This window comes from Rhopalosiphum padi, chromosome 1, assembly GCF_020882245.1.
Source record: "Rhopalosiphum padi isolate XX-2018 chromosome 1, ASM2088224v1, whole genome shotgun sequence".
Taxonomy (NCBI): Eukaryota; Metazoa; Arthropoda; class Insecta; order Hemiptera; family Aphididae; genus Rhopalosiphum; species Rhopalosiphum padi.
Genome location: NC_083597.1, coordinates 44,967,509 through 44,986,230, shown reverse-complemented (window position 1 = coordinate 44,986,230; position 18,722 = coordinate 44,967,509).

Below are 18,722 nucleotides of genomic sequence, written 5' to 3'. Positions count from 1 at the left end.
GAAAACGACGAAGACGGAAAAAATCATTACCGGAAGATAATAAAACTTTGTAGAGGTATGCGCGAACAAAGATACGCGCCACACCATTATATTGCGTATGGACTACAGCAGTGCATTTGTATAATATATTATATATGCATATACATTACAACGAATATAATATAATATTACAGGATCGTTGCTGCCACGGCTTTCTCTCCCGAGTGATATATCTGTACAAAATATTATAATATTATGTCGTGGTACCTATACCCGGAGCGCGTACGTACGTAATATTTTCGACGCGTGCACATTTCCCGGGTGGTGTGCTGTGCATACAGTGGATTCCGTTCAATGTGGACACGTCGGGGGACCAGCCCTGTTTGCCCACGTCAAGCCGTTGCCCATAAAAACCGAAATTAGTTGTATTATAATTATTTATAATTATTTGGTATTGGGACCAGACCATTTTGCCCATATCAAACGGATGTCCACATTAAGCGGATGTCCACATTAAGCGGATGTCCACATATCAGGCGGAATCCACTGTATATATTATTATCCCCGACACCGCACGCGACCCTCGACGGCGGTGCCTCGCGTCCTGTTTTCCGTTTCCCAGTCCGGACAATATATGTCCTGTATATATTATGAAACACGGCTCTCGGATTTTCCTTCGCGCCACGCGATGACCTGACGAGTTCGGGTTACGTAAACGATTTATGGTATCGCTCGGAAAAAATTCCGATGACGGCCTCTCACCCAAACTCTTTATAATTTATTCACGTATCATATATTATACGTGTTATACGTCATTACTTGCGGAGATATCATTTCATATATTACATAAATCATCGACGGTCCCTCCGATGTTGTGTTTTCCACGCAACACGCTGCGCGGTTTTGCGTATTACACTTTTAGATTGGTATATATATAAATCGCAGGTTCTTTCGGGTTTGAAAAGTCAAATCTTATAAGGCCAGTATCGTGTGATAAACTTACATAATATATTATGTTTATGTGGTGCAGCGGTTTTGTGATTTGCCGCGTTAATGGCGTTACTGGGTTTAAGGTACGCATCGTTTACTATATGTTATATATACATATGTAAGTACGTCACGCGCAGTTTTCGAGTTAAGAACGTTCCATGATCTGCATTACGTTGATCGTGATACGCGTTCGTTATCCACACATATTCTACAATCACAATATCAATATATATATATAGTTTGTGAACATGCATATATGCAGTATATTATAATAGGTATATTATTTACCTGCAAGGGGCTGGATAAACTTATTTTTTACGAAAGTATCCGCACCTGGTCATGATTTGTTTACATTTTTTTTTTATCCGATTATTTCCATATTATTATTATTTCTTAAGCTAGTTGTTTATATCTTATCTAATAAATTATTCGAAATTGATGCAGTAATAGTTTAATCGTTTTTTGCCAACCATCTGTATTACGCGATGTACACGATAAATCATGGTTAGGTACCTATATCCTATAATGCTACATGTTTTCATATAAAATAATAAAGGTAGGTACCAATAAAGTTACCTAAATAGTATTATTGAATGTGTATAATTACCTAAAGTTGTTATTGGACTCAAACTCTTAATTTCGGTTAATATTTTTATAATTGGACTTTTTGTTTTCATAAACGATTTAGATCTAGTAAAATGGCTAGATACTAGGTATGCATTATTTAAACAGCTACGACAGCTACGTGGCATGTTGTAAATGGAAATTGTCTATAAGATTGCGGATTGGTTTATAATTATCAGTTCTTGCAGACTTTTAAATTATTTATTTTTCGTTGAAACAACAATTGTTAATAAAACAACATTCAAGCTGATAGTATCGTAAAACTAGATTTACTACTTTTAAAGAAATTTAAATTATTTTGACGATCCATAAATGTATTATAAAAAATGATAAGCCGCGTCGCGCCGCATAATATATATAATATTATATTATACTGCGGCAACCAAGCAATATATATACTTCTGCAGCGGGTTTCCTATATTATGTTCTTTCTCCACAATTTCTACAAATTAATAACGCGTGCAAGATAAACAACGACTTCATTATATACCTATATATTTCATGTATATTGACTTGAGAGGTGTAAGACTCGTGTAAGATATTTAATTGGTTTAATCCGTTCACATGGATAATTTGGAGTGGCGACGCACGTCTCAGACATATGCAGAATCATGTCCCGAGAAATTTCCTTATCGTATTTTCAATATTTTTATATATGCGCTTATTAAATCAACATATATTTTAGTGCATATACTTTAGTACTTCGATTTTTATTAAAGCTAATACGAGTAAACTCTAAAATATTGATTACTTATTTTTATATTTTGGAATATTTTGACTGCTGTAGTAGCGATTGAATCGCATTAAAAAATACAATTCAACTAAAACAATTTCAACGAATGATGACAATGCACTGCTTCCGTGAATGTTGTGCAGAGTATATAATATATAATTTATTATATTTTAAATTATAATACATTAATACATACTATACATCTACGTATATTGTGCATAAAGTTGCAATAAGAACAATTTAACTATCTTATAACATGTTAATATTATATTATATATACTTAAATAGATATATTCACCTAATCAATTCGCATATACACACATACCTATAGTTAATTTGATTTTTAAATAATAATCAAGTCTAAAGAAAATATAACTTTAGTATTATATTATATAATATTATTTATTAATTATATATTTTATATATTACCTACTACATATTATATATTAACAGTTATAATATATATAAAGGAATTTTAAATTATAATACTTTAAATGTGTATCTCTATTAATATTTTACGATGATGGTAATAACTAAATACTTAATGTATAATAATATGCGCATTGTTTTTTATAATATCTATAAACTAAATAAACAATATTCAGTAAACAATTAATTAAACAAGTGGAAACTACGAAATTTTTTGAATTTATATATATATAATGTAGACAGCAATTGCCTAATTTTATTTCAACTCATGAAGATATCGTGTTGTTTGACTCATCTAAGACTTTAACGAGCGCTGCGCTATACACCTATATATGTCACCACCGATGCGAGCGTTGCAATATACGCCGTTGTAATATAATCTAGAACACAAAGATCAATAAAACTAGGTTCACGCTGTTTCTAAGCCGTATATAAATTACTATTTTATACTTAAGCCTGCAAGAATAATATTGTATATATATATAATACAATGGTGTAACGGCGGGAAAAGAATTACAATAAAATAATATCAGCTGCAGTGTATAATAATATAATAAACGTTGATGCGTCACCAGTGTGTACCTATGGTAATGCGCCGGGTGAGCGTGTTATACTATATACACTATGGCGGTTATCCCGCAAGTATATTATAATACAACGACAACAATAATATATAACATGTTAAAATGCATATTTTAGTCTTGACAATATAATTGGACGCTTTAAAAATAATATAATAATATATAGGTTGAAAACAATGTTATTATAATTATACGGTTTCGATATCGAAACGTTTTCGTCGAGAGTATATTTTATAATCCCGCCAATTTTACACACACTATATTTTATGATATGTCTATATGCGTTACTATATTTATTGCTGTCTGCCGCTGACGGATGCAAATCGTTTTTGTACCGATGGGTGATGTATAATGTGTGCAATTAGTGCGGCGCATAATATTGTTAAACGCATATCGTCATTATAGTATACATAGGCGCCCGTGCAGATTGCTTCCTCGAACATATTATATTGTACATCGTCCATCGCACGGACTCAGCACTGTTTCACGCGGCCATTAACGTTTCCATTAGAGCGACAGTTAAAACGCTAACCGTAGATTTAAATAATAATAATATATACGCTATTTAGTCGTCATCGGAGATAATTCGTTATATATATGCTTTTACGTATAATACGCATACGTACCTATTATAACCTGTACCACAGTATATTATACTGTACATAAAACACACAGTAATACATAGCCTTATACGCGTATATGAGAAATATTTATCTATATACGATATACTCGGTAGGTATATACATTTACAATACGAATTTTCTAAAACCTACTTAATACACCAGACGTCGGCCCGTCGTCGGTGAGGGTAATCCATGTGGGTCGTGCACGGCGAGTTCGTCGTCGTCGTCCGGATAATGGCACCGTAATATCCTATACATAATAATGTCGAAAATCATCGCACGACACGGATGTGCAGCTCTTCGCCCGATGACACTAGGTTTTTTCAATATTTAACCATGGTATATGGACCGTAATCGGCATGTAACCCGCTTCCGCCGCGATATGACGACAACGCGTGTCTATATAATAATTATAATAAATAATCGACCGTTTTTACTCACCATTATTATCAATATATGATTAATGGTAAAATCCTTGTAGGCCATTCAATAATGAATCACGTATTGTATATACGCATCGCGTGTGTACCTATATTATATTTTATGGCAGTCACCCAAACGAGAATAACATGATTCACCCGGTCGCGGTTCAGTGTGCGCGAGTGATTTTAAGAAGGTCGCCAAATAATTGGAAGGTTACTATTATTAATATTGATGGGAATATCGATCGAGAAAGCTGCTATGGTGGTATGACGTGTACTTATGGACAATACTACAGCTACATTGCAACAGACTCGATCTGACCAGAAGAACTCGAAGCACTGCAGATCTACAACACACATATACGACTATCATACGATTTCCTTTATGACAATAGCTATATACATGCGTTGCTATATGTGACTTTGGTGACTTAAATAGTTCAAATATTTCACGAGTCACTAAATCTTGCGGGTTTTTATTAAATATGTATAACCTGAGGACTTAGAGATAGCCAGCAATCGGCTATAAAACATACATTTTTGATTATTTAAACGCATAGAACCTAGACGATGATTAGGATAGAGTTGAAAATAGTAAACGAACGATTGAGTTATGCGGATATAGTGTGTTTATCCCATAAGTATGAGTATTAATATGTAATGACGTATAATCACTTTTCGTAATCACCTATTTAGGAAAATTTAATTACCGTTTAGAAAAAAAAAAAAAAGAAAGAAATGTATTACGTGAATAGGAATACTTAATTGTGTTTAATGTCATTTTTGATATGACGTATATTGACGATGTGATTAAAATTGTATGATATATTATATTATGATACATTAATTAAGCTAATGTTTTTTTTTAAATCTTCCTCGCCTTGAAAACTTCTTCGACTTGAATGTTTTTCTTCCTTAATAATATTCGAGATACGGAAGTGACACTACAGCTACACCGTAAAATTTCCATTCACGCATACATAATCACGAGTTTATAGGTAATAGGAACTAAGTAGATCCGTTCTGATTACACACGCCGGGATATTTAAGTTTCGTCAGCGATGAGCCGACATTTCTCCACCACATTTTCCACTGATCAAACAATAACAATCAATATAGATATAATACGCCTATAATAATACCAGTTTCGCGAAGACATAATAATATATATAATACAATCAGCATAGGTTAGATTAGGTTAAATTAACACGTAATTACATTATACACTATTCATTTCATATTTACTATGCATTTTATCGATGCTTTTGAGTACACTATAAGCACTAACCATTGATCATCAGTCATCTGCTTATTTGTGTAAATTTTATGTACAAAATACCTTTAGATCTAATACTCTATAATATGATACGTATAATCTCTACACAAATAGCTATAGGTAATACTGCTTATTACCTATAATATGTACGAAATTCAGAATATATTATAATACCACGCTTGTAGTCCGTTTGGCTGTTAACCTATTAATCATCGTTTTATCATAACACGAAAAATAAAAATAAAGTATCGTAAGATGAATTAAAATACAACACATAAATTAAAAATATCGCATCATGGTGAGCGCGTATTAAACTTTATTTAGACAGCCATTCGATGTGTATAGTAATCAATACTTTTAATTTTAATAAAACCCATGTGATACGATTGGTCATATTCAATGATTAAACCGGGAAAGTCATTAAGCAAGTAACTGAAAAATAAATTCTGTTTTTGTATAGGTAGGCCCAATATTAATTAGGTTTTGTTCACTGCATTACGAGTAATCAATTTAAATGCAACTTGTCACTTATATAATATATTACACGATACATGATGACTAATAAATACCTAATAATAACATAATATTTATCGATGTTGTTTTCTTGCACCAAATTCAGTGGTGAGGTCATTTAAAAAATTACTCGTGTTATTTATTATACACGCATTAGGAGACTGCGATGTTTCGTAATATAATTACTTAGCATTGGTACTTAGTGTAGTGTTATGTGATTAAATCATCGGGAACAATGTTTTTCTTCAATGTTTACAGTAAAATGTCATGATATTGTTTATTTATTTTTTTGTAGGTTGGGAACTTAAGAATTTAATTATAAAAAACCCATTCAGAAACCAAGGTAAAATCAAGTGATCTTTATAATTATACATTATATACCTGACATTTCGTTTTTTTTTTTCAAAATATCGACCTGAAGTACCTAAATAAATTAAAAAAACTCTCAATTAGTAAGTATTGTTCTATATATTTAAACACAATATTGACCCCACTCATTTCACTTTTATTTTTTTTTGTTGCGAAAACCATTTGGAAAAGTTACCAGGTTATTTCAGCACTTCGGTTGCCTCGGGGTGATAATGATAAATGTCTATTAATTACTTGAAAATATTTTATAATATTATACTACAATATATCACAGACTGCGTGTGAAACAATAGAACGGTTTTTATTTTTCGTAAACCCAACACCGTTGTTCGACTCGCATATTATACAAAAATAATGTTAATAACAATACAATAACTCTATGCCCGCATATGCATAATATTACATAGGTACCTACTAAAACAATGTACAGTTATATTCGCATTCGTCTTTTCCATACGCACACGCACGCACGTTGAATAATCGTTTCCGTTTCGATCGGTTACCATACTATAATGTATAGGTACTTATAGCTACGATATGTGTACATGCATATATGTATTATTTGTATAAGTTTATACATATTATATAGTATATATATGTATAGAATCGAGTCTCGACCGGAACCCTGATGTACGGTATGTTTTTGTTTTTGGTGTTTTGTTTCGTAAAATATTTTTTAAAGTCCATTAGCCACTCACCGCCGCGCACCGTTGACCTAAAACCGGTAAACAACAAAAAAAAAAAAACCATTGACGTTTATGGTTTCATAACGCGAAAGTGCAATACATCTGTACATGTGAAGCGCGTGCACGTGGGAACATATTATAGTATTTTACTATTTTATCCCAAATGCCATTATAACAATATTAGCATACAAATTAACCGAACGAACTAATGCATCGTGAACGAGTATTATAATTTATAATATTATTATATATGATTTAAATCAATAGCAATTATTGTCGAATTAGCACCTCCGAGGGGTGGTGTACGGTTGAATCCTAGTTAATTTATAGCTTATAATTATAATATTATCGTATGTAATGAACGTTTTAGTCTCGAAGTGATTTTTTCCATTTTTTATTTTTGACTCAACTATATGGGACTTATAATATAAAAACACGTTTGCAGAATTCGATTTGCTACGTTGTCGATGTATTTTCACTTTAAAAGGTGAATTATACATATTTTATAAACATAAGTACGCATTATTATAATAATATAAGAACTGTAATACAGTTAAATATATTATATTTAAATGAATGCACCTATACAGCGTATTATTTATGTCATGATTGTTATTTAAGAAATAAAATGATTTACGCTAACTATACTAATGGCTGATACATGATATAAGCTGCATTAAAACCATACATATAGGTGCACAACAAATTCTTATAAAAATAAGTAGATACAACCAAAGAATTTATAGTTTATACATATGACGAGTTTCTATATGTACCTTCTTAATCCATTGTAATACAAAAATCGCTTATAAGTAACTAAAGTGAAAAAAACCATGTTATCATGTATATTAATAAAGAATTTCTTTTCTTCTTCGTGGCTGTTGTTTATATAACGGTACACAAACCTTAACTTGTAAAAAAACAATAAGTGTAAAATGAAAACTGCAGTTGTCGGGATGCTTTTTGTGTATAAAATATATTAATATTATATTGTATACGTACAGCGATGTACTGTGTCGTTTTCACTTGATTTGAATTTCGTCCTAACCAGTGATAAAACGTAAAATTAAAAATATGTATAAAAATTAATACGTATATATTGAGAGTTGTGTTTAATTAAACATTATTACAAAATATTAACAATCTAATTGTTATAGAATTTTTATTCAAGTATAAGTTTTCGCACAGGTTGAGCTTACCTGTTTTTCTCAGAAGAAAAACAATATCGTGCATAATTTGTGGTGCGTTTGATAGTTTTAGTTTAGCAATAATTATACATTTTAATTGGTCCGAATATTGAATTGAACTGCCATTGTATGAAAAAAAATCACAATATGACAAAAAAAACTATTACTTTATAGAAATATATAGAATGATATTAGTAAAGTGAAATTAAATTTAGAACTTTGACCTTTGTTCAGCATTTCTATTTTTAAAATCTGAATGCCCTATTATGAATAATGTGAATATAGGTCGACAAAAACAATATTAGTAATTTATAAAACATATTTCTATACGTTATATTATGAGTATATAATATTTTACCATATTTGAAAATTTGTTTGATAGTAACTATTTATCTATCGTAAAACGATACTATGATTTTCATAAGTAAGATTTTATTTTTAAAATTTTAATAATAATCGTACCTAGTATTGCTTAATTATTATCGTAACCAATTTTCACGCAGTTAACACATGAATAGTAGTAGAGATCTGCATTAACCAACAATGTCAGGTCTGTCAAGTACAAGTACAGAAATTATCTGTAAATTTCTCAGGATAATTTTTGCTGGTATTTATATCCAAACTTCAAAGGATTTTCATGGTTTTTGTTTCAACAATTTTCTAATTTTAAGAATCCACGAAAGCCAAAACTATTATGTCTAACCCAGGTTATTTTATTTTAATTGATTGCCCTAGCTAGAGCATTAATCGTTACCGATTTATTTTTAAGACTTAGTCGTGATATTTTGTCTTTATAAAAAAATTCAATGTAAAAATTATAATGCATCATACATAATAAAGATGTTTATACAGTAATGTAGTATTATAATTTATAAATAACTTTAACTTTATTAAAAATATTGAATAACAAGCATCGTAAAACAATTTACATTGCACATTAGCATAACATTACAGATGGTCGGTTGAAACAATGCAACAATAACTATTTTGATAAATAAATAGATAGAAATATGTAACCGTTGAGCTATTATAAGTATAAATTTCAGTTATAAGCTGACAATTTTTTTTTAATTTAAGTTAAAACAATCTACTTGAACAAAATATAATATATTGATAGTTTGATACAAACATAATTGAACCCGAGTGAAATTATTGAAATCAAATACTTGCTGATAAATACATCACTTTTATTTTTGAAATATTAACAATAAATATAATCCGAATACCTTATAATATTACATTATTCAGATTTTAAATAGGCCATCGGGGGCCTGATTTATAAGTAAAAATATTTCGGACCAACGAGTACACCAACTGAAAAAACTTTGCCTAACCCACTACGTGGTCATGTGTAGGAGTATAGATAGCATATTTAAATACTCCACGAATAGATAAAATATTGAATTAAAAGAATAATAAGAATGTATACATTTATAGCCCACGGGTTAGATAAATCAGTGCGTTATTAATACATCGTAATATTCATGATGTTATGGACATGGATCGATATCGAAATCATTGATTTTCCGCGGAAATGTTTGGCCGGACTTCTGGAACACGAATAAATTATACACACACACACACTCGCATTATACTATTATTATTGATAATAAAAATAATAGTAATAATAATAGACGCGTATAATTTGCGTATTAGCGTCGCGTCGAGCGAACTCGGGGCGCACTCGTCCTTGGCCGGTCGGTCGGTCGGTCGGCCAAGGAGTCAAATGGCGCGAACGCGCTCGCTCGAAATCGAATCGCGTAGCGTTTCCTTTGTTGTGCGCCTCACGACCTCGCGGCGGCGGCGGCGGCGGTTGCGGCAAACGGGTTGTGCGGCGAAATAATAACGATAAATAAGAGAGAAAAAAAACTAGGACGTCACGACTTGGGCCGCGATATTTCATAACACCTATCGCGCGCGTCGAGCCGGCGACAGACCGACGACGGCGGCGGCGAGTATAAAAAAATATGCACAAACGTACATAATACATATAATATACGTAAACACATTATAATATATTATTATTATTATTATGTATTATATGTACACATTTTTGGACAAAACGCACGACAAAGACTAATTGGCGTCGTCGTCGCGTCGACTGTTGTCTGACGTGTGTACTTACATATTATTATTATTATTATTATTTACCTTTACCGCGGTCACATAATATAATTATTAAAACCCGCGCACACAGGTAATGGTCCGAACATATTATGATAATATGATATGATATATGTCTACGCAGCCGCCGAGCTTATAATGTGTTTACGACGTTGAGACTTGCACTGCGCTGTAGTTATCTGTATAGTACAACATACATACATATTATATAGCTATATATTATCGTCATTGTCGTGTGTCCTTTTCGTCTCACTTCTCCTCGTTTTCTCGTATTTTCTTGCTCTCCTCTCCAGATAATGTACAATATTATATTAACCGTTATGTGCGACGCAGTAATGGGTTTAGCGGATTTTAACGCGCCGTCGTCGTGCGACTGACGTTATTATATATTACATTATTACATTATATTACATAAGTATTATTATTTGTCGAGCGAGAGAACTATTTTACTGCGCAAACACCACTTTTTACATCGCGGCGAATATAGGTACCTACTGCAGTTTAGGTATACCATACGTTAAAATATATGTTTTATGAATAATTGATAATAATCGGCGAGACGGTTGTCGTACATATACGAGTGGGTGGCTACTGCGGTTAGGTAAATAATAATAATAATAATATGCTATTGTGACCAAGATTGAATTGTTTTCAAAACGAAGTATAGTCAATAAAGTGTTTAATACTGTACAGTGTACAGCAAATTCAAAATGGGAAATTAATTTACATCGACATTATTGCAGCATATTATATATTATACTGAAGATAATAAATTTGATGACATTTTTCTTTCACGAAACAAAGAAAAATTAAGTTACAATTCATAATATTATACCTATGATATTATCAGCAAATTTATTTTTAAACATAATTATACTAAACTATTTTCTTTTTTTTTTTAATTATTATTATTATTTTGCTATTTTTAAATCAATAATCGATTATTATAAACTACATACACATTGTTTGTTTTTAATATTTTATTATAAATTTCCAGAGAATGCTGAAAAAATCGTCTATTGTTTAATGTTATTTGTCATTAATCATTAGCACCAAACTGGAACCGACATTTTAATAGTAGATACTAAGGAAATTTGTACATGTTATTAGCGTTGATCGTTTAATTTTTTTGTTTTAGTTGAGTTGTGGTTTAAACATTTGCAGCCATTATTAACCAAAATATAAGCGTTTAATATTGAAGAAACGGTACTGATATTTTTTTTTTTTTGTTACCAACATTTTTGTTTTTCTAATCGCACCAAAACTGAAAAAACGATTAAGGGTTTAAGACGTTTAAGTCCATGTTCAGCTACTACAGAATAACTATAGTATGTATACTATACTGTTGTCATGAGTGTTTATATTATGATGTGATATACATATTATAATAATAAACAACGTACAATAATGCCGTAAATCGTCACGTTTTATCGATACACTGAAACTTATAGCTGACCATTTACTCGTAAAGCGAAAATACTCTTGTGCATTACATAATAGTGTTTTGTTTATTTACTATTGTAAACCGCTGCTCCGTGGCGTCGTGATGGTTATTAATGTTATTATATTATATTGTTATTATCAAACGAAGCTGGAAAAAAACTGTTTTGACGAGTGTTTTCCCTTTCTCAATGTTTTACACGATTTTGTTGGTAATTGATACCATGATTTTAGATCATTTATGTAATATATTATAACAACACTAATATGCAGCTGATTATTATGACGTGTAACATTCTGTAAGTTAAAGTTAGTGTGTACTTAATGAAAATAAGTGAAATTGAGTATCCGGAAATCATCCAATGGCATTTTTTCGATTAATTTTCGGAAAGTTGAACACAACTTACTGTTATCTGTGATGTATGCAGTTCACTGCTATTGAAGGACACGAAATTATTTTAATCGTGCCTATACATTGGTTGCTTTGGAACTGTCGATTGTTTAAATTGTTGCATCATACATAATATATATACACGATAACTATATATTGTAATTAATTTTAAACAATCGTGTTTAACGATAGTGCGTAAAGAGCGATAGATACGTTTTACGGGTTGTCGTTGTCGAGTAGAGTTTTCTTGATAAATCTATATCCTGAAACAGTTTCGCGATTATGCTTATTACCTACAATAGTTATACCGTTACACGATTATGCAGTATACGTCAGTACCTATACTATCGCGTAAACATATTATAATAGTATTATAACGGTCAATAAGTCAGTTATCTCTATTGTAAGTTATACGTAGGTTTATTTGTATTAGCTTTGAATCAATAACGATTAACGAACAAGTCGAAATTGTGTGGTACTCACTACTCACATAAAATTCATCGATATTGCGGACATGCGGACAATGGCAATAAATGACGCGTGTATTATATACAGTACATTTTACAAATGAAACTTTAACTGACCTGTTATTTTATATATTATTATAGTTAAGTACATTATTCTTTCTTTATGAAGATTGTGACATTTTATAAGGGAAATTTAACGGTTCGATATATAACGTTAATTATGTGATGCTGTGTTGTAAATAGTAATATAAACCTACGTAAAATACATGTTGTAACACACTGCATACGCGTCCAGATTCGTAATGATAAAATAAATTGACCCCGTGATTTGGATTTGAAAGCGAATAATAACTGATGAAAAACAAGTAATAATTGTTACTAAAGTAGTATTTTGTCGAAAATTAAATAATAATTGTTTAAAAAAAAATTAATCACCTGACTCTCTCCAGATTACATATCTAGGTATGTGTATGTAACAAACCGATCGATCACGGTTGGCCATTATAATATCGTCGCCATCGCCGAACGAAACAGACATTGACACATCGTCGTTGTCGACCGATCGTTGTAAAATCTCTTCAATATCAACCTTGACATTTTTTTATTTTGCCTATAAGTATACGTAAAGATGTAAAAAAATATATACGATCCTGCGTGTAAAAGCGTCCATAAAACATAATCTATACACATTTCCATATAGGTACAGAAGAGCGTTCGTCTGTTGATTAATTGTAATGTTAACATAAAAAAAAAATGTTATGGCAATTTTTATATTAGACAGAAGTATTAGCTATTACGGGTTACATTCTATCAATACCACACATCTGAAGGAGTTTTATCATACGTGTAGATTTTTTCTCCTTTGTACGCGTATCCGTGAAAATAGGTAAATACATTTTGGACAAAGGAGAAGAATATGTAGCCACTTAAATTTTTTTTCCCTCTCTCGGCGTGTGTGAAGTCACACTGAACGTGTGTAATAGAATATCACGTGCGAACAGCGTTATGTACAAAACTGTCGTTAAAAAAAAAAAACATACACACAAATAGTTCGTTATACATTATTGCCTTGTTAAATTAGAAATGCATTCCGCAACATAAAATCATTACATATATATGTCTATATTTTTTTTCAATTGGGCGTAAGAAAAAATGTGGCTAGCAAAGTAACGACTACAACAAAGTACAAATCATTGCGAACCACGGTTCGGATAGGACTGGTCGTCTGCCGCGTTATGCGATGAAATAAATAATAATAATAATAAATCAACATGTTTAAGCCGATTTATCCTACAACTGCACCATACTACGTCATGTAAGAATCGGCTATGATGTATGGTTTTAACGTGTAACGATGACCGCCGCTGCCGCATAGAAGAATGATCTATAAATTTACTTTCGAAACACGATCGGATCTACTACAAATTATTCTGTATCTATATATACTATTAAATTATAAATACAGAGTGCAATTAAACGTAGAACGAAGAGAAAATACGTTATTTTCAGGGTGTAAATGATGTACAATAACAGTGTACGTTATAGTGTGTTATTAACACATTATCACGATTGCCATGTCAAATATAAAATTAAATCAACTTAAATGTTTGGCCTGTTATATTGTTATTTGACACTCATCATCTCGTTTCGCTCTCAGCGGGTGTGTTAGTACTTAAATTATTTCCGGTAAACGTATTTTTAAAATGAAATTAAACTGTAAGACTTAAAACCATTATCAACATTTTGTTAACAAATCATAAATTTAAATCAATAATTTAGTTACCGCTCATGATGTTATAATGGTAATCATTTATTGAAAATTTAAGGTAGCAACTATGCTAAAAACACTTCCATATAATTTTAGTTGTTGACAACCGCTTAGAAAACCGGGTCTCTAAACAAATTTATATTTAAAAAAAAATATTTGTGACTATGAATAAAAAAGCAGATAATATAGGAACACTATGTACAATCACAGAAACACAATAGATTATATTATTTGTTACAACTTACAACCGTACTCAACATAATAATAAATAGATGAACATTCAAATAGTTATATAATTTGAATTTTAAAACAGTAGGTAATTATAAAATATTTTCATAGTGTTAACTACCAAAAATTAATCACATCACGATTTAACTTTATGTCTAGATGCCTGTAGATGGTATAATAATATGTATAATGTATTATATTTTCGTCGCGGCTCTCTCGGATAAGACGTTTTCTTGTAAGTTAGTGTAATCAATCCTGCAGAGAGTCTCTCTCTCCAAGAGTTATAATTTGTATTAATATAAAATAAACGATATCGTGGCGTGCGTTCAGTTAAAAGTAATGTGAAAGCATTTTCCATATTATAACGATTATACAATTTCTAAAAATGTGTCTATATCAACAAAGTACACGGTAAACAATGAAATAAAAAATTATAAAACGTTATTCTTATCATACGAGGATTTTGTTTAATGTGTATGCTCTCTATTACTTTAATCAAATTAAAAACTGTACTCAGCAATTTATTTGTACATATGAGTGTTGTAGCATTACTACACGTCTACATAGCAGGCGTACAGATGGTCGACTTGGTAGGGTTCACAACGGGTGTTGTCTGAATGTTGCTCAGTGAGGACTGGTCGCCATCGAGTACAGTTCTTAACTTGAATAGAGACTAGAGTAAACAATTATTATTTTTAAATTATGGTTTGTGATAATGACTGTGATAATTATTGTCGCTTTAGGAATCCAGCTATTTATAGGTTATCTAATTAGTAATTACCCATTTTTCAATATAATATACGATTTCTGAAAAATTACCTTATGTTTATTCTCCCCCAATATCATAATTTATTACCATAAATTGAATAGTGATAATAGAATAGCATGAAGATAAAAATGTAATTTATGATTTAAAAATAATATTATATATAAATACAAAAAGTTAATATTTAAAAGCTAATAATGAAACGCAAAAACATACTGACTACTCTAAGAAGATAAAAATAAAAATTGAATGTTAAATTAATTATTTATATATGTATGTATACAAATTAAAACTTATTAGACTCGAAAAAAATGAATAGAACATTAATAGGTAACTTCAATATTTTTAAAACTAACACCACTTTACTATTTTCCCATACCACAATAAAATATATTTATACTTTGGAGTTTTTACCTTCCATAACACTGTCATAATCAAAACTTTTACATCAATTTACATTAGAATTTAAAATATTTGTAAAATCAACATACAAATTATGCAGTTTTTCAGGAAATTTCATTTTTTCAACTTTAAAAAAGTGTAAATGAATTATAAATATCTTAAATATATTACGGAACCACCAAAGTTTTCATAAATGTGTATATAGGTATACATGATATTGGTTTAAATTTGTATTCTAAAATTATAATTGTTATCATATTTAAAAAAATGAAAAACAATTCTGTACGGAGTTCCAGTGAATACTCCAACTAACGAGAGAACACAGATTCTGCGCACCCCACGCGACATCCATTGAAACCGATTCCAGTTTGGTAGGGTATCACATGATGATATGCAGAAGAACCGATTATCGTCGTGCCATGGCATATGTTCGATCGTTGGACAGAGGATAGATGGTAATAATTATAAAAACTATATTTGGGTTATTATTTCATAAAAAAATAAAATAGAAATATTTTTATAAAATATAAAAAATTCACTCATCCTTGATTTGTTTTTCCATTGTTGTTTATATTTTCTTTTCATAATTTTCTTGAAAACTAGATAGGTAAATGGAAATACGAGATTAACTCTTTATAAATAATAGTCTTTATTCAATTTTCAATATGTATTGATGACGCGTGAAATTCTAACTTTTCTGTGGAGTGGAAGAAAAAAATGAAACCGTGTACTGTGTATAATCTATTGTTTAATTATTAAGTGTTATAAATAACTTGTAGAAAAGAAATTTTGAGAGAGGGAGGCCATAACCTCTAAACCCTCCCTTTTTTAATCACGTCTATAATGAAATACTCTACGATTCTTATCACTAAAATTATTTTGGATGATTTCTCTATGAACGGCATATCGGCATCATGCGAATACCTGTAGTCTATTTTGAAATCTATTATTCGAATAATTATTCAACAAGACATTATATTACATGTATAGCTGTATTACGAACATTTCGTATCTATTGTCTTTTGATTTCAGTGTGTGTTTTTTGTATGAACTCTATTGCGTAATGGGTCAGTCCGTTGAACTTATTTAATCTGCAAATTATCTATATACGTTCTATAAGACTTATAAATATCTTTTTAGCTACAAATAACGCTACGTAATATGATTGATTATATAGGTATTTATATATAGTATATATAATCAATAGCAATATATTATATACTTATATGTATTATATATAAAATATATATAAGGGTTAGGTTAGTTAAAATCGCCATAAAAACAATTCAATAAATTAAATTTTATAATAATTTCAATGTTAATTAATAATATGTAATATAAAAACATTTTACCAATTTTTGAAAATTTATAAAAATGAGCATTTACAAATTAATCTAAAAGGTATAACTACATAATAATATAATATTATAAATAATATGTATATGTTATACTTACATATTAATAAACCATAATCGTATTATACATAAATTAAGATATATTTTTAGTACCGATACTCAAATTATACCTGTATGGCATTACCTATATCGGCTATATCTTGATGTTTACCTAAATTGAAAACAACAATGGATATCAAAAGGTTTTTTTTTTTTTGATAATCAGTGAATAAGTTTATAGTACTTAGATACAACTAATATATTTAATTACGTGTGTACATCAAGAAACTAAAAATAATAAATAAAATATAGAAGTACTAAATAAATGAGTTTTATTCATTACTTATTTGTAGTATAAGACAAGTAGTAGGTATGTTATGTAGTATTATACATATTTATACATGCGTAGATTATTTTAATGAATCATTTAGCGATAAGTATCATAAGTATCTGTTATGAAATTGAATCAGAATAAAAAAAACCATTAACAGTTAAATATCAAGTTTAATAGTAAATAGATTTTGAAAGGCTTATTGATTACAATTTACATTACCGTTAGTGAGAAAATGATTAAATAACTAATCATCTAACCACAACTAATAATTGTTCCAAACAAATGGACCGGTAAAAAGATGGGTCTATACTCTTTAATCATTATCTTGATTACGATATAATTGAACGTTTCAGTTAAACCTCCTTATATTTAATAGCTCCAAAAGTGATATTTTTCTACAAAGATATTATGACTTAAAAATTTAATTAATATAACTATGAACTGTATCTTATAAAACTATAATTCATTGGCCATGATAATTAAAAATATTTTACATTGTACGTATAACAAAAAACATTACTATAAACTGATAAATATTTTTACTGAATTGGCTTGAAACAATATCAGTCATCTAAATTATACATACGTTTATGTCTGGCATTATTTTTTCAATTTATATTTAAGTACGGGATTGAATTTATTGTTATTTGAATTGCATTATTAATTATGTTTGTAATTTGTATTCCCTATATACGTTATACATATAAAGTATATAATATATACAAGTATATTTTACTGGTGGAACGATTAAATTTAATCATGGCCATGTTTGTTAAGTGTATATTATATTAAGCGTATATATAGCTAATAGTTCCTAGAGCGACTGCTACTCCACATATATGTATATATCTTCATAAATTAGTCAAACAAAAACCATTTGGACAAAAGACAATAAAAATAAATTTAAGGATTTGTTCCCAATCGCGTTTACCACGCGCATTACTCCAGTCATTATCTGGATATAAATTATCGGGTATTGGAAAGTTTAACAAACAA